At 44.8% G+C, this 24549-nt stretch overlaps 1 protein-coding gene across 2 annotated transcripts in view; it reads left to right on the plus strand.

Annotated features, from left to right (window-relative positions):
* LOC129165515 (zinc finger protein 121-like) overlaps window positions 1-24549 on the plus strand; it is a 133094-nt gene that overhangs the window by 70991 nt on the left and 37554 nt on the right. The gene's annotated exons all lie outside the window — the stretch shown is intronic.

The following is a 24549-nucleotide window of genomic DNA, read 5'->3' on the forward strand; positions in this document are numbered from 1 at the left end:
AAAATCAGAGGTTGTAGGCAGATTTAAACATGTGTGTTTTGAGTTTTGTTTTGAAAAGGGTAAAACTGTCGACGTTCCTGATGTCTGGGGGAAGTGAGTTCCAGAGTCGAGGAGCAGAGCGGCTGAAAGCTCTGCTCCCCATGGTAGCGAGACGGGCAGAAGGAACCGCAAGATGGATGGAAGAAGAAGATCTGAGTGAACGGGACGGGGTGTGAATACTTATAAGGTCTGAGATATATGGAGGAGAGAGGTTGTGGATTGCTTTGAAGGTATGGAGGAGAATTTTGAAGATGGACCTGAATTTAACTGGGAGCCAGTGAAGCTGCTGGAGAACCGGCGTGATGTGGTGAAAGGAAGGGGTTCTGGTGATAATACGGGCTGCTGAATTCTGGACCAGTTGCAGTTTATGAAGGAGTTTGTTGGGAAGACCATAAAGAAGTGAATTGCAATAGTCGATACGGGAGGTGACGAGGCTGTGGACGAGAATGTCGGCAGTGTGAGGGGTCAGTGAGGGACGGAGACGGTTTATGGAACGTAGATGGAAGTATGCTGACCGAATTAAGTTATTAATGTGAGCCTGAAAAGAAAGTGAGCTGTCGAGAATGACACCCAGACTCTTGACATGAGGTGAGGGGGAGACTGTGGCGCTGTCAATAGTTAAAGAAAAGCTGTCAGATGTTGAGAGGGTGGAGTTAGTGGAGTTAGTGCCAACAAGAAGAAGTTCAGTATTTGTGCAATTGTTGGACAAAATGACTTGCTGTGGCATTAATTGCACTAATAGAGCGTCCAAGGAGTCTCCACTTCATTTTTTTCGGTAAGTAAAATTATATTTATGTATTTTAGGTCACTGCTGAGCTTAGATTTTCACATGTACTGTTTAACCATGAAATTTAAATGTAATAGGGTAAAACCCAGTGCATTTAACATAATGCTGCACTTTAGAAAAATATAATGATGAATGACCCGCACTTGTATAGCGCCTCTCAGAGTAGGGTTGTCACGATACTAAAATTTCAAACTTGATTCGATACTTGAAGAAAAAAACTCGATACTCGATTTCGATACTATTTAAAAACACCAATTTATTGAACAAGTTTATTCAAAAAATAACATTCCTCAATTTATATTGCAAAAATTAAATGTTAAGAATTAAGTGTATAAAGTGCTTAAACCTTTCAAGTATCAGCATTTTTTAAAATGTGCATACAAAAACTGGCAAAAGTTAACACTTTAAATCATGAATTGTCTCACTATATATACACTATTTGCAGAGTGATGTTTTGCTGCTTAAACTCTGTTTAAGGTGCATTTTTGTCATAAGATGTAATGCCATATGTTTTGTTCTGTACTTTTGAACAACTCTGTTGGTCAATAAAGGGAGAGAACGAATTTCTCCACAGTAGGACAAAGGTACATCTACCGGTAATCTTAATAAAAACAGATTGGCGCACGGCAGTGACGTCATTAAAAGCGCCGGTTAATTAGCCGCAGCTAGTCTGTTTACGCCTAGAAATCCCAGACCCGCTCCAAACGAACAGGGGGAATCACGTTAATGATTCCTAACAAAACCTTTCGACATGAAGATGTTTTGGTGCAGATAATGTCTTATTTCAAGGCTGCACCATGGGTGCCCGTCCGCACCCGTTATATGGATATACACTGATGGCGATTCGCCGATGGATCTAAATACCCCGGGGAATCCAAATAGCACCAAAGTTGTCAGCATGAGTAAACAAACGTACTGCATGCTAGAAATTAAGTCCGGGTTGCAATAAATGGGAGTTTTCCTTTAAGCACATAAGCGTGAATATACAACTACGTGTCAGACTTGGTATGCTAATTAAGTTGGGCTGTGAAGCTTCTCCCAAATTCGCCGTTTATGTTTTTGTTTCTTTATTTGGCAGACAAAACTTGGATCGGAGACAACTCGCGTGGGAAATTGCAATATACCCATGCGGCGCCTGCTTCTTCTGTTTGTCTGGGAGGCGGAGGTTGCTTTACGGCATCTGGCTGTCGTGCGTGTCGGTGTACTTGAAGAAGGCTGTGTATAATAGTCCATAATATCGATACCACAGGGATGGAATATCTAAGTTAGATACCACTTTTAGTATCGATTTATATCTAGGTATCGATTTTTTTGACAACACTATCTCAGAGTAAGGACTACAAAGCGCTTTACACTACAGTGTATCATTCATCCATTCACACACACATTCACACACTGATGGTGATGAGCTAAAATGTAGCCACAGCTGCCCTTGGGCGCACTGACAGAGGCAAGGCTGCTGAGCACAGGCGCCACCGGTCCCTCCGACCACCACCAGCAGGCAAGGTGGGTTAAGTGTCTTGCCCAAGGACACAACAGCAGAATTCTCTGTCCGGAGCCGGGATCGAACCTGCAACCTTCTGATTACTGGACAACCCGCTCAACCTGTTGAGCTACTGCTGCCCCATAACATGTTGGTGGAGCTGGGTTCCGACTATCGGCTTGTGGAGCTCTCGGGAGACCTCTGTTTTCCACCTGGTTCTCCCCTCCCCACAGCTCGGCGCATCTCTCTCCGATCGCGACTTCTGTCTGATGCGCGGGCTGCCGGCTTGTGGAGCTCTGGGATGGAAACCTTTCCACCTGGTTCTCTCCAGCGGCAGCTCTGCGCATCTCAGATCGCAGCGGCGCTTGTCTGCTGTGCGGCTGCCGGCTTGTGGAGCTCTCTGGAGACCTCTGTGTTCCACCCGGTTTTACCCAGCGGTCAGCCCGGCGTATCTCTGACTCAGAAGCTCTGGTGTTGTGCACAGTTAACTCCGGTTGTAGCTAGGTTGCTACTTCCATTAGCTTAGCTCCCACCTCCGCGTTAGCTTTGGGTTAGCTTTAGGTTAGCTTGTAGCTAGTTGGACCGGGTGTTGTCAGTTGATCCCAGCCTTACAGCCCCACCCTCAGCTCCACCTCTCTCCCTTTTTGTGGAATTGTCTGGGCTTGGCGGAACCTGTGACACGGTCAAAATGGCGGTGGTGGCCACCTCCCATTTTTCTTCAAAAACGTGTTATTGGAGCCTATGGAAACCCATTGTCCAATATTTATATGTCGATGGTCAAAAAGGCTGAATCTCTATTCGTTTTTATTCTCAGTTTGGCCCTCCCCATTTGCTGGCATGCTACGTTCCTATTGGATCAGTAGTACATGGAAATGTGTAGAGACCTGTGTGCGTAACAAATCTCATCTTCAATGAATAATATGTGAAAATCATAGGTGGTGGCTTTATCTAGTCCGGTGTTTCCCAACCCTGCTGTCCTCAGGGCACACTGTCCTGTATGTTTGTTTTCCATGTTGCCGTTTTAACTGCTGCCACACACCTGACTTAAAGGAATAAGCGATTAACAGGCATCTGCAGCATGTGATGTCCTCCTGAGGAGCCAACGTAAATCAAATGTGCCGAAGCAGAGACATGGAAAACATTTAGGTTTGTGCACGCATGCGCGATATTAGCAATCCAGCTCAGCATTCAAATCAGAACAACCGGAGAAATAACACATCATGACGAGCCGGCAACGGAGCTCAAAGGTTTGGGAGCATTTTAGGAAAACAAATGAGAAGCAAGTAGAGTTCAAACTCTGTAAGGTGAAACTATCATTTCACGGGAGCACATCGGCGATGCACGAGCACCTTAAGAGGAAGCACGTCACGGCAGAGAATGAAGAGTTGCCTCTGTAAATTTACCTCTTGTTAGCTGGTAGCATCATAGGTCTAGGAACAACTGTATTTTATTATGTTTAGAACATGTTTGTATGTCACATATTTGCTCTAATGTTACAAACGATAAGGATTTATTTTATGTCGCTACGTTACAGTGCTAAAAAATCGCTCTTCTTCTACAATGGACGAGTTTCTTACAATGCCAACCACGTGCACACCTCAACAAGCCAACATCCTGACCATTTTGAACATGCTGGTAACGGACATGAGACCCCTGTCCATGGTCAGGGATCAAGGTTTTAAAGATATGATCAAGAAGTTCAACCCAGAATACTATGAAAACTATCTACCAGGCCGATCACATTTCACCACCATGATGGAGAAGAAATACGAGACGATACGAGACGACCTTCCAGAAGGTGTGTGTGTGTGTGTGTGTGTGTGTGTGTGTGTGTGTGTGTGTGTGTGTGTGTGTGTGTGTGTGTGTGTGTGTGTGTGTGTGTCTCTGGACACATAAAAATAACAGTAGAATTTAGGGCTGCAACAACGAATCGATAAATTAGATGAAAATCGATTACTAAAAGCGTTGGCAACGAATTGCGTCATCGATTTGTTGTGTTGCACAACTCTTCCAAAAGCCCCCTCCCCTCCCGCCCGCCGTTGTGCGCAGACCGCAGAGCCGGCAGGTGTTTGGAAGAGGAACATGGCGGAAGCAGCGAGACCCAAAAAAGTAAAAACTTGTAAAGTTTGGGAGCATTTTCAGTTAAATCAGGCGAAGACATTCGTTACCTGCAATGTGTGTAGGTCAGACTTAGCGTGGCACGGGAGTACTACAGTGATGATGCAGCGTCTGAAACGCAAGCATGTCAGAATCATCAGCGAGGAAGGAGAGAGCTCGGTGTCCGGGTAAGTTAAAAACTTTTCAAAAGTGATTCACCCAGGCCCCGGATTATTACACACGCTAGACATGCCCAAAGCTCTAAAAAAAAGTCTATAAAATCGTAAGTGCGACGCTATTAGATAAAGGGGGGGGGGGGGGGGGGACTCGCGCTGCTGCGAACCGGTTCCGCCGTCACATTCCCGCAGAAACTGGTTGATCACACCGGGGCCAGACTGCTAACATGTGGCTTTACAACCACAATGTCCTCAGAAGCGAAAACGCTTTTAAAAGGGAGGAAGGAGTCCTAACTGTTGCTGCAGGCGTGTTGTGTAAGTGCAGTTATATACTGGTTAATATATTTTTGGGTTCAGTTGCTTTCATGTGGCCTAATGTGAGTCTATTTGGGATCATTGGAATGATCAGCAGCATTTCTTGATGTGACTTTATGGCAGTTGCCCAGGGCATCATCGCAAGGAGGATGGCATTCATTTATTTTATTTGGTATTTTTTCAGTCATTTTTGGAAATAGTGATTAATTTTGATTAATTCACAGCCTATGTTTAATTACATTTAAAAATTAGTTGTTTGACACCCCCAATTATAATAAATGTCTACAGATGAGAATTGCCTTTAAAGAGCAAGTCACCCCCAAATAAACTTTTTTTTGCTGATAAACTAAATAAACGAGTGTCTAATCGTGCTGCAGACACGTGTAGTCAATAATTTGGCACTTCAGTGCATCTTAGTTAAAATTTAAATATTCTGCCTAAAACTGGCAGTGTTGTGCCGTTGTCAGGTAAAAACTCTGCACTGTTTTTTCATTTAAATCTGCCACCGCTATTGGCTAAGAAGTATGCTATGATGTAAACTGGTACATTATGATGTCACAATGCTGTCGTGAGCCTGAGTGTGTGTGTATTTGTTAGCGGCTCTGCCCTCTCGGTCTGCCAGGCAACAGCATGTGTTGCATTTTTCAAACATGAAGTGGGAGTGGAGTTAGACTCTGGTAGGAGTTGACTTGCTCTTTAAGCTGTTTAACTTGGACCAAACATTTTAGGTCACAGATAGGTGTAGCTTAGGGTCTCTGTCTATACACCTTATAAGACAATTTAGGTGATGGCATGTTGTTTTTCTGCTATTGAACTGTTTTCTAATAATGTTGCGTTTAATAAAGTGAAGGAAGGAGAGAAATAACGTTTCCCTAGCAGTTTTTAAAAATGTCCCCATGTAATCCGATTAATCGATTAATCGTGTCGAGACCCCATCCGATTCATCGATTATCCAAATAATCGTTTGTTGCAGCCCTAGTAGAATTTAATGCATTTTATGATAAGAAACTAATATTGGTTAATGCATAGTATATTTTTTTTTCTCTGTGTTATAGCTTAACATGCTTTATTTGAAAAACATTTATAAATTTGGCATCTGAACTAACTTTAATATGTTTTATCTTTAAGGTAATGCAGGCCCTCAGAGCTGTGAATGGTTCCCTGACTGCTGACTTGTGAACCAGCCGCGCTACAGAGGCGTACCTTGGTGTGTCCTGCCATTTTCTGAGCAACGATTGGAACATGAAAAGCTTCAACCTTTCCACCATGTCTCTAGAGGAGAGGCACACTGGTACAAATATAATGAATTGGATTGAAGAGGTTTTAGCTAAGTTAGAAATCCTGCCTGTTAAAATTAAAGCAGTAGTTCATGAAAGTGGGTCTAATGTGGTAGCAGCAATGAGACCGCATGAAGAGAAACATGCCTGGGCCTCTATCCGCTGTGCTGGACACACACTCCAGCTCCTAATGAACACTGCTCTCAAAGAAACCTGCATCAGCAGAGCATTAGGGGCTGCTAGGCAGCTAGTGGAGCACTTCAACAAAGTAGAGCTGGCAAGTACAAAGCTGAAGATGAAATTGGAGCAAATGAATGTGAAAAAAATATTCACTGATCCAAGGTGTCAGCACAAGATGGAACAGTACATTCCACATGATAGACAGACTCCTCGAACAGCGATGGCCTCTCGCTGCCACTCTTTCAGATCCTGAGGTGAAACCAAGAGGGAAGCAGTACATCGACTTGAAGCCAGAGAAGTGCTTGATGAACTCAAGAAAGTGTTGGTGCCTTTTGAGACCGCTTCTGTTTACCTTAGTGGTCAACAGTACACAACCATTTCAGGTCTTCCACAGGTCATCGAAGGTCTGACACGGTCTGTAAACCACAGCCAATTTCAGACAAGCTCAGGGAAATCTTCCAGTGCAGATGCAGAAAAAGGGATAAAGCAGAGATGGGGAAACATCTGTACAGTTTTTGAAGGGAAAGAAAACATGGTTGTTCTTGCAGCTGCCTTGGACCCCAGATACGAAAAGCTAACATTTTTGGCTCCTGAAGATGTCATCAGAGTGCAAGGGACCATTGAAGTGCTTGCTGTCAAAGAAGAAGCAAAAGCTGGAACAGGTGAGCTTACACAACTGCAGAGGGCTGATGATTCAGGTGTAGTTGAGAAGTCTGCTCTGGATGCTCTCCTTCAGTCCGATACAGAAAGTGATGATGAGAGTGAGCAGGAGGAGGAAGATGCCCAGGACAGAAGGGTCCAGATAGTGAGAGGGGAAGTAAAGGTGTATTTTTGAGAAGCTGCAATTTCTGAGAGAGATGATCCTCTCAAATGGTGGAGTGAAAATGAAGGCTGTTTCTCCACACTTTCTAAGCTGGCTAAATCTTTTCTGTGCATCCCTGCCACTTCCACCCCATCTGAGCGGATCTTCTCTGCAGCTGGGAGCATCTGCTCTCATGTTAAACATGTTAAAATGCTATCTTTCCTGACTGTAAACCAGAACCTTGTGTGACTATTTTAGCAGGATACATTTCAGTTTGTGAGCACAAGTCATTTTTTAGTTTTAGTTTTAGTTGCTTACACCCATTTGACATTTAGCACTTGTATTAACATGTTACAACAACAAAGTTAATTAAAAGTTGTTTGATAAGCAATAAACTTGTCTTTATTTTTCGATTGCACGTAACTTCAAACTAGAAGCTAATGATGGGTATATAGAGCATCGTAGTGAGTGCAATAAGCTAAACTTCAGAATTAGAATGTTTTATTGCCATATGTGAGAGAAATCAGAACATTAGGAAATTGCTGCAGTACTTTAATGCATGACACACAATTAGTCGACTAATCGTCATCAAAACTTGCCATTAGTCGACTTATAAATTAATCGTTTGTGGCAGCCCTAAAGTTTATGTTAATCAGTCATGTTGTAGCAGGCCACTAGAAAGTTCCACTAGCTCCGTGGAGATCTGGAGCTTTCAGACTGTTGTAGAGTGCCGTTCATAAACCCGTTCACACGCCAGAATGAGAGCTCACTTTATTATTCATCAGGAAAAATAAGTGAGAGTTTGGTTTACGTTCACCAAAAAAAAGAACAAGTTCACAAATGATTGTTAAATTAACTTGTTCAGGCAGTTCTTTTTATAAAATATCTAACTATAAATATCAGATGGGAAATGGGGAACTAGACAACACCAGTATAATACATATTATGGAGCCTTTTATAACAAGAGTCTGGCATTTCAGGCCCATCATTTTGTTGTTTTATTTCATATTTTTAAATCCATCCCTAAGATCCACGTGGCAGGGGTGAGGTGGTGCCCACTCCTCACCCCTGCCACATGAACCCTGAGGGATAAACCATCAACCCTGCGCAATGGTCAACTTTCCTCACGGGGTCACACCCATTATGACGGTGGGAGGGTTAAACATGAGAGAAAAGTGAAAAGGTAATGCATATCTGAAAAATGTGCATAAGGTGTGTAGTGACGGGTTTTTGCTGCAGTGTGCTGGGACGAGCTCATCTGTGGGGACAGGAGCGTGTGCTGCGCCGAAGCTGGAGCGCATCAGTAAGCTGCGCTCCCGCACAGGGGGAGGAGATGCAAATCTGTTCAACTGCTGGAAACAAAACTGTTGAGAAATGGAGTCTGGTGTGTTTTCGTGTGTGTGTTAGGAAATTGCTGCAGTACTTATAAAATACTTAATAAAATACTTTTCCTTATAGAATACCAACATGCATATGATTTGTCATCCACAAGAGGGTGCTGCAGCACCCTCAGCACCCCTACTTCCCACAGCTTTGTACTCAGCTTCAGCTCAAACTGTATGACTTCCTCGCAGAGCAAATCTTATGAGTTATGAGCTCACACTGTACAACCCAGTTCTCTGATGCGACTCGACTGCTCACACTGTACGGCTGGTAGCAGCACGTCGAACCCAAAAATATGCTGAAAATAGCGGTTTTTACACAACACGCCATACTTTTTTTGTGTTATTGATGTCTGTTGTCCTTCAGGAGTACTGTAGAAGTACACACAGGGATTTATGTGGTTGGATGAGGAAGACGAAAGAAAAAAGTAAATCAATTTATTGTGATCAGTTTAAGTTGACATAAACATGGCAAACACACGTTGTTGACAATCCTTGTCATTGTGTGCGTTAAATAAGTGTATAAATAAGAACGACCAACGTGTGTTAACTCATTCACTGCCAGCCTTTTCCTGATCGGTAAAGCCCTTCGCTGCCAGCGTTTCTCAACGTTTTTACTGTTTTTTTAAGAGTCACAGAACGTTGCACGCTAGGATGATCTCAACGCCAGAACTACCAAAAGAAAGAGTAGATTCACCTCTTACATCAGGAAGAATTTGCACGTTTCAAGCGTTATCCGTTCTTTCATAATCCGTTGACAAATTGTGATCGGCAGAAGCTTTTCCGGTTCGCGCCTCACGTTTTTTACAGCAACGGCCCAAAACGATCTCCTAACACATGGATTTTCTGCTTCGTGGTCACGTGACGTGTAACTTATGCAGATGAAGATCGGCTTTAGAGCTGAGATGTTTGTTCTCACGGTGCGGGGGCTCGTTCCGATGCCCACACAGTAAAAAAATGCAAATGATGACTTAAGTTGTCATTGGCCGTGAATGGATGGATTTAAAATGAAGACTTTAGTCATCAATGGCAGTTAATGAGTTACTAGGGAAATAGCTGGCGAGCCATGCTGATACATGTTTGTCCATGAACTGTGAGCGTTACGGGTACTTTTTGGGTCTTAGCCGCTCACAGCACCACTTCAATAATGCAATATCCTTACAACCAGGGTCCGAAATTAACACTCACCACTCGCCAAATGCGAGCAAATTGCTCCATTTGGCGAGTAATTTTTTGAGCTCTACCTGCCACCTGGCGAGTAAATGTTTGCACCAAATTAGTTATGTTTATCAGTCATCTTCCATGGATTTCTGATCCTCCTCCCACCTGCATCCAACGTACACAAACGTACGCGAAACGTGAACGCCGCATCCAACGTCATTTCCAACGTCAGTTTATCAAGTTAGCAGTTAGCTTCGTGTTAAAACTAGCGGTGAAATGTGGCGGTTTTTAACTGGAGTCAGCCAGCCTTCCAAAAGAAAACTCGTCGGACTGGAAGAAAAACCACCAGGACCAGTGGCAACCAGAAGATTTTGTGAAAAGTGGCGAACTGGAGATGGCGGAGTCGTGAGACAATGGCTACATTATGATGGCCACGTAGCGTTGCTGCCTTTCACAGACACTTTTTCTGCTCGTGCTGCAAAAAGTATAGCCGTCTTCTATCAACTGTCCCTCGGCATTCTTCAAATATCCAAAAAATGTCCATACTTCCTTCTTTTAGGGATAATAAATGTCCCGAGTGCTTAAGTGCGCATGTGCCACCGGCTTCTCCAGCAAATGATACAGTGGCTGGTAAGGGTCACCGCGCCTACGCCGCAGCCACGGTAATCCACCGAGATAATTTTTTTCTTTTTTAAAAACAAGACGGTTATTATTATTGTCAACTTTTTAACCGGGGTTTACTGCTACACCGGTTACCGTGACAACCCTGACACACTTTCGGATATTCTCATGGTGCAGCTGTGTTCTCCAAAGATCAAGGACTATGACCCAAATGAGGCTGTAATGCTTTGGCACAAAGACGGTGTCAGAAGCAGGAGGCCAGACTTCATGGACAGAGAAAACAAGGAATCTGACTAGATTTCAATGAAAGAGTTCATAAAAACATCTCTCTAGTCTCTCGTCTTCCTCCGCTTATCAGGGTCCGGGTCGCGGGGGCAGCATCCCAACTAGGGAGCTCCAGGCCGTCCTCTCCCCGGCCTTGTCCACCAGCTCCTCCGGCAGGACCCCAAGGCGTTCCCGGACCAGATTGGAGATGTAACCTCTCCAACATGTCCTGGGTCGACCCGGGGGCCTTCTGTCGGCAGGACATGCCCGAAACACCTCCCCGGGGAGGCGTCCAGGAGGCATCCTGACCAGATGCCCAAACCACCTCAACTGGCTCCTTTCGATCCGGAGGAGCAGCGGTTCTACTCCGAGTCCCTCCCGAATGTCCGAGCTCCTCACCCTATCTCTGAGGCTGAGCCCGGCCACCCTACGGAGGAAACTCATTTCGGCCGCTTGTATCCGCGATCTCGTTCTTTCGGTCATTACCCAAAGCTCATGATCATAGGTGAGGATTGGGACGTAGATCGACCGGTAAATCGAGAGCCTGGCTTTCTGGCTCAGCTCCCTCTTCCCCACGACAGATCGGCTCAGCGTCCGCATCACTGCAGACGCCGAACCAATCCGCCTGTCGATCTCCCGATCCCTCCTACCCTCACTGGTGAACAAGACCCCGAGATACTTAAACTCCTCCACTTGAGGTAGGATCTCTCCCCCGACCCGGAGGTGGCAAGCCACCCTTTTCCGGTCGAGAACCATGGTCTCAGATTTGGAGGTGCTGATCCTCATCCCAGCCGCTTCACATTCGGCCGCGAACCTACCCAGCAAGAGCTGAAGGTCAGAGCTGGATGAAGCTAGGAGGACCACATCATCCGCAAAAAGCAGAGACGAGATTCTCCTGCCACCAAACTCGACACACTCCACACCACGGCTGCGTCTAGAAATTCTGTCCATAAAAGTGATGAACAGAACCGGTGACAAAGGGCAGCCCTGGCGGAGTCCAACCCTCACTGGGAACAGGTCCGACTTACTACCGGCTATGCGGACCAAACTCACGCTCCTCTGGTAAAGGGACTGAATGGCCCTTAACAGAAAGCCACCCACCCCATACTCCTGGAGCGTCCCCCACAGGGTGCCCCTGGGGACACGGTCATAAGCCTTCTCCAAATCCACAAAGCACATGTGGATTGGTTGGGCAAACTCCCATGCCCCCTCCATCACCCTTGCAAGGGTATAGAGCTGGTCCACAGTTCCACGGCCAGGACGAAAACCACCATGCTCCTCCTCTATCTGAGATTCAACTATCGATCGGACCCTCCTCTCCAGTACCTTGGAGTAGACCTTTCCAGGGAGGCTGAGGAGTGTGATCCCCCTATAGTTGGAACACACCCTCAGGTCACCCTTCTTAAAGATGGGGACCACCACCCCGGTCTGCCACTCCCTAGGAACTGCCCCCGATGACCACGCAATGTTGTAGAGACGTGTCAACCATGACAGCCCTACAACATCCATAGCCTTGAGATACCCAGGACGAACCTCATCCGCCCCCGGGGCTCCGCCGCTGTGTAGTTGTTTGACTACCTCAGCAACTTCTGCCCCCGAGATCGGACAGTCCATCCCCAGGCCTCCCAGCTCTGGTTCCTCCTCGGAATGCGCATTGGTGGGATTGAGGAGCTCCTCAAAGTATTCCTTCCACCGTCCGACTATAGCCTCAGTTGACGTCAGCAGCTCCCCATCCCCACTGTAAACAGTGTGAGCGAGTTGCTGCCTTCCTCTCCTGAGGCGCCGGACAGTTTGCCAGAACCTCTTTGGAGCCGATCGATAGTCTTTCTCCATGGCCTCACCAAACTCCTCCCACGCCCGAGATTTTGCCTCGGCAACTGCCACTGCTGCACCCCGCTTGGCTATCCGGTACCTGTCTGCTGCCTCCGGAGACCCACTGATCAGCCACGCCCTGTAGGCCTCCTTCTTCAGCTTGATGGCTCCCCGAACCTCTGGTGTCCACCAGCGGATACGGGGGTTGCCACCACGACTGGCACCGGCCACCTTACGACCACAGCTAGCAACAGCCGCCTCGACAATCGCAGAGTGGAACAAGGCCCACTCGGACTCAATGTCCCCCACTGCTCTCGGGACGTGGTCAAAGCTCTGCCGGAGGTGGGAGTTGAAGACCATCTTGACAGGTTCTTCTGCCAGGCGTTCCCAGCAGACCCTCACTATGCGTTTGGGTCTGCCAGGTCTACGCGGCATGTTCCCCTGCCATCTGATCCAACTCACCACCAGGTGGTGATCAGTTGACAGCTCCGCCCCTCTCTTCACTCGGGTGTCCAAAACATACGGCCGCAGGTCAGATGATACGACTACAAAATCTATCATCGACCTGTGACCTAGGCTGCCCTGGTACCAAGTGTACCGGTGGGCATCCTTATGTTCGAACATGGTGTTCGTTATGGCCAAACTGCGGCTTGCACAGAAGTCCAATAACAAGACACCGCTCGAGTTCAGATTAGGTGGGCCGTTCCTCCCAATCACACCCCTCCAGGTCAAGCTGTCATTGCCCACGTGAGCATTGAAGTCCCCCAGCAGGACAATGGAGTCCCCTGATGGAGCACTATCTAGCACTCGTCCCAGGGACTCCAAAAAGGGTGGGTACTCTGAACTGATATTTGGCCCATAAGCACAAACAACAGTCAGGACCCGTTCCCCGACCCGAAGGCGCAAGGAAGCTACCCTCTTGTCCCCCGGGGTAAACCCCAACACACAGGCAGAGAGTCTCGGGGCTAACAAAAAGCCAACCCCAGCCCTCCGCCTCTCACCCGGAGCAACTCCAGCAAAGTAGAGTGTCCAACCCCTCTCCAGGTCTCGGGTTCCAGAGCCAATGCAATGTGTCGAGGTGAGTCCGACTATATCTAGCCGGTACCGCTCAACCTCTGCCACAAGCTCCGGCTCCTTCCCCGCCAGCGAGGTGACGTTCCATGTCCCAAAAACTAGTTTTCTTGTCCGGGGATTGGACCGCCAAGGCTCCCGCCTTGGTCTGCCACCCGATTCACATTGCACCGGACCCTTCATGTTCCTCATAAAAACATCTCTAAAATAAATAAATAAATAAATAGTAAAAATGACAAAAGAGTTGTTTTTCTTATTCATTGATGTTTTAATTATTTTGTCACTCTATTTGGAATCAACATAATATAGAATAACATGCTTTAGGTAGATCTAAATCATTTAGAATTTTGGCTGGTAAAAGATATGCTTGGCCGGTAGATTTTCATCATCTACCGGCCAACTTGGCCGGTGAGTAAAAAATTTAATTTCGGACCTGTTGGGTAATTTGATTTTATCACATATTACCTTAAAGGACGACACACCCTTTGATAGAGAGAGAGAGTAAATTGATTATTTGTAATGTCCATGTGTGTGTCTCAACCAGCCCCACTCTGCTCCAGCCTTTACCTCACCAGCTCTGCATACCCGTGGTCTCCATCAGGAGACTAGAATGTTAGGTAATATTTAATCTTCATAACCCTGGAACCTGTAATAACACACATGACAACAAGGAAGACATTTTACCCTGAGTCTCCAGAACACAGAGAGTTAACGCAGAGAAACCTCCTCCGAGGCTTCCCCCATGTCACTCCCGTGTGCTCCTAGTTCTTCAGGGGCTTTATTCACCAAATGGATGGGGGGAGAAGGCGGACCTTCTCAAGTTTCAGAGTTACAGAGTTCTCTCAATTAACATCTTTGCTCAACCTTTTTATGAACATACCAACACAGAGATTCATGATGTGTAATGGGCATCTTTTAGGTCTCGAAAAGGTACATTTATAAAAATACCCAACATTCCCTCCTGATGTGACTTTTTGAGCAATAAAAGATTAAACCAATAAAACAACATTAACATGAAATTAGGACACACCTAACCTGGAATTTGAAATGACCAATTAATCAATCGGATTTTAGTTCAACATTAAACCAGACATCAAATCCAATTTTATCCTGTATTTCTAGCTTTATTAATTTATCCCCCTGAATGCTACCTTTGAGCAATGATTATCCTGTCAACAAAACCCAGAGCAAGAGTTAAAACCTGGAATTAGGATTGAATAAACTAGACAACAAAAACCTACATAATAATCTTGAATTCCTAGCTTTATTAAAGTAACCCATATCATTTGTCATCAAACACTTGTGGATCTTCTGCTCCACATCCGTCGTTACCTCCTGTGCTGCAATCGATCACTTGTAGGACTGAACAGGTGTCACAGGTTTTGAGTTTTCTGTGGCTGGCTGACCTGTTCTGGTTCCCTCCTGAAGTTGGTGTTTGACCTCTGCACCTCATCTCCAGTTCAGGTGTGATATCTCGGTCACAGACTGTGCTCTCAACTTTGCGTCGTCCCGCTGACGTGTCGACGCAGGTCACTTCCTGAGAGAGCTGACTGGCCCACAGCGGGTTGTGTGGTTTTACATCAGCGCACAGGTTGGTACCGGTTTGTGCTAACTGATCCACTTGGTTTGTGGTTTAACATTAGCTCAGCCGGTGACGGTGGTTTGTGTCACTTCCGTCTTGGACTGCAAGTCAGCAGTTAGCCATGTCTTTCGTGCTTCCTCCATCTTGGATTGTAGGCTCCACTTCCTTCTGAACACACCTACAAGTCACAAACGGTTCAAAGACCCACAGCAGGATGCCACAGACATAGACCAATTTGCATTCAGTTAGATATGCGTTCAACTTCCACAGCTGCTTACCCAAAGGAACTCAGATCCTCTGAAGTCTTTTCATCGACACTCTTCTCCTGAGTCTGAGCCATTCCTGCATTCGGAGAGTAGCAGGACATGACATAGCAAACCATCTTGTGTTGCAATCACAATACCTTCCTGGTTGTTGAGGGTCAATGGGGCACAAAGCGTCTTGTGTCCGATCTGTGTCCTTTGATGTTTTCTGCAGGAACCAATGCAGCCAGCCACTGATCTTTATCACCTGTTAATCGAGTTGCCACCATCACATCACAGCAGGACACAAATCAAGGAGTCTCCCAGCCTGTCTTTGCATAGGGAACAATTTGCATTTAGGAAAACAGTGTACCCAAAAGTTGTGCTGCCTAATTGTTTAAATTAATAAACATTGATGTCTGGTTTAGCATAAAACTACTCAGATATGGTCTGTCCCAAATTATCACAAACAAAATAAAACACATTCAAATTCTTTAAAACTAGCTTGTCTCAAAAGGAGTTTATCAGAGATTCTATCACACTAAGGCGGAGTTAACACACTCACGTCACAGGCTTCAAAGGGTTTTTCACAAAAGGACCACAGAGTCTTCTAGTCTAGCCTTGATTTAGCTGCTTAGGCTCACACATTTGCATTCAGGCAAAAGGCATTCTAATTTAAACGAACTAGACTGTCTCCACCTTGTAAGGTAATCAAAACTTTATCAGTTACACCACCCCCTCCTGTGAGGTAGGCTGCCCACACATTTACAGGATCTAAATTAATCAAAAGAAAGTTACTCAGATTTATTAAACCTTATAACCCAAACAGAAAAGAAATGATGGTAATAGCTCAAATGTTGAAATAGTTACAAAACAGCCTTACTGTTGAGCAAAATAACATACTACGATCTGCATTATGGTCTGTAGGGGCTGAGTTGATGTTTACATTTCAAACAAGATTTGCATAGAAATAGCATACAGGAAAAATCTAGCACTGTGTTGATTCAATCATGTTATTAAATTAGCACCAGTTAATCTATCAATGGTCGATAAGACACATTTAACGGGAAGGTTTTAAGGTTCATAAAAAATCTAAACACCCTCCTGTAAAGCCAGTCTTATGGCAGGAACACCAAGTTTAACATGATTTAGTCATATGATAAAATGCTGAGACACAAAAACTGTTACTGCATAGTGTAGAATTCTATTTACCTAAGATCATAACCCACTAAAGTAAAACCGCATAATCTAAACAATAATACCGAACATGGTAACACTAGCTTACATCTATCAGATTAGAAAATTTAAACAATAGGTCTCATAAAATCAGAATGTTCAAATTAAACCACGTACACCAGGCTGACATCAAAGTTGTATTTTTAATCTTGGTTCATGAGCAAAAGGTATCTTCGGATCCAGAGTAGCTGCTGCATGAATTTTCCCTTCTAATTCTGTGATTTGGGGTCAAATCTATCAATAATAGATTAGGGGAACTACTTAGGTCTAACTACATGATCTTTTAGAAAGAGTATTTATTTATTTTAATAAAATAATAAAAGAGCTTTATGTATTTTAATAAAATAATATACTGTAGAGAATATCTAATTTAATTTCAGGCAATCGCGTGAATCATCTCCATCATATTTGGGCATTAATTCAGCCGGTGAAGCTGAAGGAGTTATTTACTTAGGACGGATGTATTTATCCCTGCTTAACTGTATTTCCTTAACATTCTATCTACGCAAGTCATTTTGTTTACTAGTTTAGTACGAGTTATCATGCAGATAAAAGCAATGACTTTTTCAGATAGTATTTAGCTAATCATCACACCTCAAACATTTCTTTAAAACTTCCTTTTTGCCTTCTCTGTTTCTTCAACCATTTCTTTAATTCTGTCTTTTCTCCATCTGTCTGCTTTTTTCCTTAACCTTCTCTGCTAACCTCTCATTTCTTCCTAACCAAACCATCAAACATTTAGTGGCCTGCAGCCTTATCAAAACCATCCCCCATAACACTTCGTTGTCTCTTCATACACCCCCTCAAACCTTCACCCCTCCTTTTCCTTTCTTCTATTTCTCCAGCTTCTCTCAGGAAACACATACACACACACACGCCTTCTGACCCACACTTACACATCACAGGATGTTAGTGTTATTCATACATGTACAGAATAAAGAACAAGACAACACAGAACAAAACAGAAACATAGAACATAGACTATCTAGAATCTGCAGGTTTCACACAGAACAAACTAGGCTCAAAGCCTCAGTCACACACATTGTCATGTAATGGGACCTTTCATTCATTCAAAGATCTCGGCCCATTCACACACATTCAGGCTTCAGAACTTCGGCCCAAAACGTCTCTCCCTCACACACACACACACACACACACACACACAGAAACGGACCTGCAGGCTTTCACTCACACACATTCAGAACTTGGACTCAACCCCCCCAGATCAGACCAGATCCGGTTAGGCCCAAAAACCTTTACTCATAAACAGACGGAGCAAAACTCTGTCAGAAATTAACATGTCAGTCCTCAGTGTCAACTTTCAACAATACACAACTCGGAAACCGGCAAAATGGAACGCAGCCCATGACGCCAGGAAAATCACAACACACATAACATAGACCGGAAATTTAGACCGATTTGAGATAACGGTGATTAATTTTAGTGTACGCACCATAAAATATTTTAACAATTCCAGCAACAGTGAACTTACATAGTGAGTCTGCACATTCAACTCTATTACAACCCACAGTCCATCGTGGGGGGTCCATGTTCGCTGTCATGGATTAATTACAACCTCCCTCGCGTTTACTCTGTTCCCTCAGAGACAAACGGATTCCAGGGCAAAGTCCGGCGACTCTCAGTCCAGTCCTCTGCCGGGGCCCGAAACGTCTTTCGTGCGTGAATGGCAAAAAATCACTACAGCGTAAAATCACTGTCGTCCAGTTATTAGGAAAAAAGGTGCAATTTAATTTAGGTACTCACTCGGCGTGCTATTCAGCTGCCAGACTGCAAAGCGATCTCCCACCGGAACTCTGCCCTCCAGAGCTCACCAGAGCTGATCCACAGTCTTCCCTTCCCAGAAACAGACTCAAACCAATTTTAGCCAAAACAATCTCACACATCTTTTTCCGGTCATCAACTTTCTCATACACTCAAGAGGTTCACACACACACACGGCCGCAACTGGCCCACCTCAATCAACTCAAACCACACTGCCAGTGGTTAAAGAAACAGACACAAATTAATGAATTGGCTTTATGAATTAACTTACTCTCCGTGGTACTTTCGTCCTGAGTTTGGGAAGGCGAGAGCTTGAATGGGAATCTGCCTGCAAGGCTAAAAAGCCGGCCGGTGAAACAATTTTAGTTCCCCGGGCTTTGGTGAGGTAAGTGGCGCCTGTACGGCTCCCCGAAGCCAGCTTCCCATCGATAGCTCTGCCTTGCCCGCATTCTCCACCACATGTTGGGTAATTTGATTTTATCCCATATTACCTTAAAGGACGACACACCCTTTGATAGAGAGAGAGAGTAAATTGATTATTTGTAATGTCCATGTGTGTGTCTCAACCAGCCCCACTCTGCTCCAGCCTTTACCTCACCAGCTCTGCATACCCGTGGTCTCCATCAGGAGACTAGAATGTTAGGTAATATTTAATCTTCATAACCCTGGAACCTGTAATAACACACATGACAACAAGGAAGACATTTTACCCTGAGTCTCCAGAACACGGAGAGTTAACGCAGAGAAACCTCCTCCGAGGCTTCCCCCACGTCACTCCCGTGTGCTCCTAGTTCTTCAGGGGCTTTATTCACCAAATGGATGGGGGGGAGAAGGCGGACCTTCTCAAGTTACAGAGTTACAGAGTTCTCTCAATTAACATCTTTGCTCAACCTTTTTATGAACATACCAACACAGAGATTCATGATGTGTAATGGGCATCTTTTAGGTCTCAAAAAGGTACAATTATAAAAATACCCAACAGGACCCTGCTTACAACAGATGAGCAAAATATCAAACACGCCAAAAATCCATGCGAACTCATGGTTGCTTATGTGTAGCTGGTCATGTGGTGTTAATCGCGTATCGTTACCCCCTGTGTACTACACAACGCTCAGCGCAAAATTCGCCCTGATCTTGTAGGTTCTTGCACAAGGGGAAAATTGGTTTAAAAAAGTGGAAAAGTCGCAGTGTATGCCTAGCTTAACAGGGTAAAAGGTTATCATGAATTAGACTTTTTTTGATAAGTTGGGTTTTATCTTTTGACCTTGTGTCGGTGTACTTAACAATAAACAGACTACCGAAAGGAGGCAGGTTTATGAAGGCCTCCCGTCAAAGGAAGAAAAATATTTTCTTTTTGGAAGATCAAATGTTTTATTCATGATTTACTCATTACCCTCACACTGTTATTCAGTCGAAATTTGTAACTCGCTGATAGCATTTTTTAATGAAAAGATTTAAAAAAATCACCAGGGTATGGGCTCCCTCTGGTGTCTTTGTCTCCGATGAACACTTTCCTCTGACTTCCACATTCTCAGAGTTTGAGCTTCCTTCTGCTTCAGAGATTGCAGACCTTATCCGTAGCTCCAAATCTTCCACTTGTCTTCTGGATCCCATCCCTACTAGTTTACTTAAAACTTCTGTGTCGGCCTTGCTTCCAATTATATCTGTTATCCACTCCTCTCTTGTTACTGGTGATGTCCATCAGTCACTGAAGTCAGCTATAATTAGCCCTATACTGAAAAAACCTGGGGCTGATCCAGATGACCTAAATAGTTTTAGTCCCATTTCTAATCCCCCTTTTCTTTCAAAAATCCTGGAGAAAACTAGTTTCACAGCTCCATTCACATTTAACTCGCAATAATCTGTTCGAACAGTTTCAGTCAGGTTTCCGTCCTCATCACAGTACAGAAACTGTCCTCATCAAAATAACCCTAACAATTTGCTAATGGCAGCCGATTATGGAGTAATTTCCATTCTGGTTCTTTTGGATTTTAGTGCTGCTTTTGATACAATCTCTCACTCCACTCTGTTGGCTAGGTTGGCATCTACTCTTATTTCTCTGACAGGACTCACATCATTCAAATGAAGACTTTTGCTTCCTCTCCATCTGGTGTCGCTTCAGGGGTTTCTCAAGGTTCAGTACTTGGCCCTCTTCTTTTTATAGTTTATCTGCTTCCCCTCTGGGCTATTTTTAGGAATTTCAAGCTCCAATTTCATTGTTATGCTGATGATACTCATCTTTATGTTTCCACCTCTCCGTCTACTCTTCTTCCTCCAGTAGCTCTCACTGAATGTCTGGCAGAACTCAGGTCATGGTTTTCCAAGAACTTCCTGTGACTTAACCCTAAGAAAACTGAGGTGCTTCTCATGGGTACGAAATCTGCTCTGGGGAAGGCTGGCAGCTTCTCTTTAGTCTTTGAGAATGTCACTGTTTCCTGTGTGGATCAGGTTAAGAGCCTTGGTGTTCTGTTGGACAGTACTCTGTCGTTTCAGCCTCATACCAATTCAGTTTGAACCAAAGTATTGTTGAGTTACCGCCATCAAAAACCAAGTATCATTAAAGTAGTAGTAACAAGAAATATTTACTGGTACCTAGGGATGTCAGGGTTTTCCTTACATAGGCGTAGCCGTGGCTGCTCGCCACGGCTGAAATCCCACCGCCACGCCTACAACATCCCAAGTTTTATTGATGTTTTTTTTTTGCGCCATTTCCCGAAGAAGCAGCGGGAACTACTGTGTTGTTGCTTGTGATCACAGCCGGCAGGTAGCAAGGAGGAGTAGGCAGGGCAGGGTGGTTACAGCTATGAGCGTACGGATAAAGCATTTTTGACGAATACGAGCAAGAAACGAGTGTAAAACTAGTAAATATCTGTAATCGTGCTGAATGAAATCCTCATTGGGTAACTGACTGTCTTCACGCTCTGTGATTGGGCAGTCAGATAGAGCGCCCGCCCCTTCCTACACACAAAACTGCAGCCGGGAGCTCCGTCAGCTCGGTCCAGGCATCAACGCACACACACACACACACACAGACAGTAAAGCCGGGCGGACACTGTGCGACTTTTTCACTTTTTTGAGCCGATTTTCCACTCGTGCGAGAATCCACAAGATCGGGGCGAGTTTAGCGTTGAGCGTCGTGTAGTGTACAGGGGGTTACGAGAGGCGATTAACACCACGTGACCAGCTACCGATCAGCAATCGTGACTCGCACGGACTTCTGGAGTGTTTGGTATTTATCTCGTTCCTCATGAGGGTTGAAGCAGCGCAGCGAGCGGCTGCGACCCAAAAAATATCAGAACCGCTCACGGCGCATTCGCAATCCTGCATCAACTCCGCTCACCCGCTATTTCCCTAATAACACATGTTGTTCGTTTTTATTTCTACACATTTTTTTTACTCACCAAGATTGTCAAGAAAGCGTGTTTGTCGTGTTCATGTCAAATTAAACTGATCACAAAACACAGATTTACTTTATTTCGTTTTCCTCATCCAACCCCCATGAATCCCTGTGTGTCCTCCTGCAGCACTCCCAAAGGACAACAGGCAAAACAAAAAAGTCTGACGTGTTGTGTAAAAACTGCTATTTTTAGCATATTTTTAGGTCCGACGTGTTGCTACCTGACAGTGGCGGTTCTATATTGAATTACTCCCCGGGCGAGGCCCCCTTTGAGCGCCCCCCCCCCCCCCAACCGCCCCCCACCACCACCACCACCACACCACCCCACCTGCATGAACACACGCATGTTTTCTACAAACAGGCATGTTTTATTAGAACGACTATTGAACATTCATTTTTCTAAGTTGCACATATTTACATTAATTACTATGAAGTTGTCAGAATGTAAAGCAATATACATTATATACTGTATCAAAATATATAGAATCAAATATACAAAAACAAACAATAACTAAATATTAAGAATATATGAACATAATATATAATAAATATTCTAAATAGCAAAAATATTTCACACATAACAAACTAAAGATAATCACTACAGCATTGCACTTAGAATAGAAAACACAAACTAAAATTAAAGCTGCAAGCAGCGTCGTTCGGCCCTCGCAGCTCCGCGCCGCTCCGGCCTGGCCGGCAGCCCGGGGCACCAGGGCACGTCTGGCGGAACAGAAACGTCAACCACCCCGACACCAGAAACCGCAAATGGCCTCCAAGTCCGCACCTCACCCTGACTCAGCATCCCCTCTGAGCTCACCATTAAATTGAATTGTAAGGTCACGGCGTCATGCCAGAATTCGCCATGGCATCAAAGCCCCTCCCTATCTGGAAAGCTATCAGATCTGAATGGTCATTACAACATCATGAAGACAGTGCATGACCTTAGTGTCATGTTGACTAAATTAGAGGGGACAAATATGGGCATTTCACCATAAAACAATAGACTTCCTGTTGTCAGGGGGCGGGGCTTAGGTGATGTCAGCTGTCCACAATGACGTTGCCTTGAGATGTGGTCAGTGATCACACATACAAAGTTTGATATAGATCTGATCGTGCACATGGGAGTTAATAAGTCAAGTAATGTAATGGCGAAAGGTCAAAGTTTGAGGCTTAGCCACGCCCACACCTTTATACTTATTTAAAATCCGACGGTTGAATTTTTTCACCTTTGTCTTAAGAAGATATAACAGAAGTTTGAAGGTGATCGGTGAAAAGGGCGACGGAGCATCACTCTCCAAACAACGTGTGCGAAAACCACTAAATCGAGTACTTGGACCAAAATGGCCGACTTTCTGTGCGACTTTGCACTTGGCTCCAAGAGACTTTTTTGTAGGTCCTGAGACACCACATTGGTGTACCAAATTTCGTAATCCTCAGTCAAAGCATGGCTTGGGGCTGACAGTTTTAATGGTCCTAGGGGGCGCTAATTCAAAAGATAGGCCACGCCCACAAACTTAAGCTGACCATTTCTATTAGGGGTCAGACTAGGATCACCCACAACAAATTTCGAGGTGATATCACGATAAATGAAGAAATGAGAGGCAAACGTATTTCCATGGCGTGATGGCGAATTTCGCCATGCTCCCAAAGCCCCGGCTTTTTTCAAAACCTTCCAGTACTGGAGACCAAGTGACCTCAACTTGTCTGCTGCTATTTACCAGAGATTCCTGGTGATTGGGTAAAAGGAGTCCAATAGGGAGCTGTGAAAAAAAGAGTGGTGTGGCGACAGGTCAAAGTTTGAGGCTTAGCCACGCCCACACCTTTCAACTTTTGAAAAATCCGACGGTTGAATTTTTTCCCCTACATCTTAACAGTATATAACAGAAGTTTGAAGGCGATTGGTGAAAAGGGCGACGGAGCATCACTCTCCAAACAACGTGTACAAAAACCACTAAATCGCATACTTGGACCAAAATGGCCGACTTCCTGTGCGACTTTGCGCCTTGGTCCAAGAGACTTTTTTGTAGGTCTTGAGACACCACATTAGTGTACCAAATTTCGTAGTCCTCAGTCAAAGCATGGCTTGGGGCTATTAGTTTAAATGGACGCTATTTCATAAATTAGGCCACGCCCACATATTTCAGCTTTCTATGTCTCTTGGGGGTCAGACTAGGATCACTCACCAGAAGTTCCGTAGCGATATCATGATAACTGAAGAAATGAGAGGCAAACGTATTTCCATGGCGTGATGGCGATTTTCGCCATGCTCCCAAAGCCCCGCCTTTTTTCGAAACCTGCCAGTACTGGAGACCAAGTGACCTCAACTTGTCTGCTGCTATTTACCTAAGATTCCTGGTGATTGGGTAAAAGGAGTCCAATAAGGAGCTGTGAAAAAAAGAGTGGCGTGGCGAAAGGTCAAAGTTTGAGGCTTAGCCACGCCCACACCTTTATACTTATTTAAAATCCGACGGTTGAATTTTTTCCTCTATGTCTTAAGAGTATATAGCAGAAGTTTGAAGGCGATTGGTGAAAAGGGCGACGGAGCATCACTCTCCAAACAACGTGTGTGAAAACCACTAAATCGCGCACTTGGACCAAAATGGCTGACTTCCTGTGCGACTTTGCACTTGGCTCCAAGAGACTTTTTTGTAGGTTCTGAGACACCACATTAGTGTACCAAATTTCGTAATCCTCAGTCAAAGCATGGCTTGGGGCTGACAGTTTTAATGGTCCTAGGGGGCGCTATTTCAGAAAATAGGCCACGCCCACCGGATGTTCACATCAGATCTTTTGGGGGGCCGGACTAGGATTACTCACAAGAAGTTTCGTGACGATATCTTTAG

The sequence above is a fragment of the Nothobranchius furzeri genome, chromosome 2 (assembly GCF_043380555.1).
Source record: "Nothobranchius furzeri strain GRZ-AD chromosome 2, NfurGRZ-RIMD1, whole genome shotgun sequence".
Lineage (NCBI taxonomy): Eukaryota > Metazoa > Chordata > Actinopteri > Cyprinodontiformes > Nothobranchiidae > Nothobranchius > Nothobranchius furzeri.